Source organism: Buceros rhinoceros, unplaced genomic scaffold (genome assembly GCF_000710305.1).
Source record: "Buceros rhinoceros silvestris isolate BGI_N320 unplaced genomic scaffold, ASM71030v1 scaffold409, whole genome shotgun sequence".
NCBI lineage: Eukaryota > Metazoa > Chordata > Aves > Bucerotiformes > Bucerotidae > Buceros > Buceros rhinoceros.
The window spans coordinates 36,373-38,589 of NW_010431866.1; the positions used below are offsets into that span (position 1 = coordinate 36,373).

General features: G+C 45.1%; 1 protein-coding gene across 1 annotated transcript in view; it reads right to left on the reverse strand.

Annotated features, from left to right (window-relative positions):
• The window catches only part of JAKMIP3 (Janus kinase and microtubule interacting protein 3), a 31,352-nt gene that overhangs the window by 19,188 nt on the left and 9,947 nt on the right, over positions 1 to 2,217 (reverse strand). The window lies entirely within an intron of this gene.

Here is a 2,217-nt window from a genome sequence, read left to right on the forward strand (position 1 = left end):
TCAGCAGGAGTTTTTTCACTAAAATGATTAAATAAATAACTTATATTCTTAGTAACATTTCAGAATATCTTAACAAAGACTAAAACCTAATATTCATATTGCAGTTTGGATTAGTTCACTCAAACATTTTAATGATTTTGCAGCATTTGGCCTGGATATCACCTTCTGAAAATTCAGTTTTGTCATTTTAAAAGAAAACTGTTAAAACCTGATTAACCTTTTCAAAATACAGGAGCGTGAATTTTTAAAACTCTTTTTCCAGCTCTCCCACGTGAGCAATTTGTTTAATTATCCTCTTCCCATGAGAGGTTTTGCTTATGCATAATAAACATTACGCAAAATCATTAAGTGCTTAAATGACAAATGTCAGCCATCTCTAATTGCCCACCTTCCCCTTCTCCTGCATCGCTCCCGCTGGGTTCAGAGCTGTGCATCAGACACGCTGAACTTGCAGGTGCTCCGGGAATATTTTCCGGATGTTTTTCTAAAGTGGAATTAAAGCTCTCTTCCCTCCCCTGTGGGTGCTGCACCCACGGGCTGGGTGCACGTGCCAGGGTCAGACCCTGTGAAGGTTCAGGTGAGGATGACCTGTGCCCTGCCTAATGACAAAGAATTACCAAGCACAGCCCAAAACCTTCCTCTGCGCCTCCGCGGATGGGCAGCACCGCGGCTGCATGGCCGGCTCTGCCCAGCTGGGTTCCCTACGCATTGTACGTGGGTATAAATATTAATCACACTCACACCCCAGGGCTGCCAAATGTGCTTACGGGTAATGATTCTATGGGCAGACAGAAATCACAGGCAGCCCCTGGAGTGTCCATTGAACTGGACACACAGGCAGATGTTTTTGAGACTTTACACATTTAATCTACATGATAATTTTTAAAATATGGCCTGCTTGACATGAGAATATTCTGCCTTGTAAGAACTGTGCCCGAGACTTGTATCTTTGCAAGCTTTGTCTGTAAACCTGGAAAAAAAAGTCATGGTGAGTTAACAGCTGACCCCAAACACTTTGTTTCCAATAGCCTGGAAATGGTCCACCCAGGGAAAAAGCAGGCGATGGCAGCGAGCGCGCACACGGCGCTGGTATGGGACGTGGCTTGGGTGGAGGGGCTGAGCACTGCTTAGAGCTGTGGAATAAATTACACCGGGGAGGGCATGGTGGGTTGGGGTGTGTTGTCCCTCCGTTGCACAGCATGGAGCCTGCATGTAGACCCAGGCGAGGGGCACTGTCACCCCATCACCCATTGCCCTCATGCTCGGGGGCAGCTCCACAGGTCCAGCTCCAGCTGTAGGCAAGAGCCAAGGGGCTCCACCGGGGCCATCCTGCCCTTCAGTAGCACAAGGAAGGAGGAACCGAGCTACACACCCAGAGGGATCCCACATCATCCCCAGGAGAAGAGCAGCCTTTGCCAAAAGACAGCTCAGGACGACTCATCCTGTGTAGAAGCTGGGTTTCAAGGTAATGCAAAATAGAGATTCTTTTAGTAATAGAGATTCTTTTAGTAAAATGGAGCAAATCAAAGGTACTTTGGTGCCGTTTTACTAAAGGTGCTTTCAACAATTTCCATTAAGGCAACGGTCTACTAACTTTGAATGAAACAAAGACTTGCCTACTGAGGTCCTTCTCCTAAAATCCTAATCAGGAAGAAATCTAAATGGATGTATAAATAAAAAGGTAACACAACAACAGTTGATTATTTGTTTAAATTAAGCAGAATATTGGGTAGTCGAGCCCTGTTTGATCGAAAACAAAGACATGGCACAACACAGACAACACTTTAAATTAGGAGGAACAAAGAAACTGGAGAAAACACAAAACATTTCACAGTATTTCACTATTGGTTTGTTTATCACAAAAAATCTAAGCATAATCTTCATAAACAACAAAAGAAACATCAGTATTCGCATCTCCCCTCATATGATTAAACTCACATCCATGAAATACACAGTAACAGTTTGATGTTTGCAGCCCGTTATTAACTGGCCACATTGGGGAAATAGTACAAACCGAAGGAAGCAGAATTTCACTGAAAAATATCATTTAGCACATTTATTTCCAACATTAAGAAAATGTAAAGACAAGAAACAACTTGCAACTCACGGGAAGAGGTGCCGGTCCCCAGGCGCGCACCCCGCCAGGCTGTCGCACACGCCGGCCTCATTCTGCGGCGGGTGTGGGACCAGCGGGTGTGGGACTGGTGGGACTCCTCC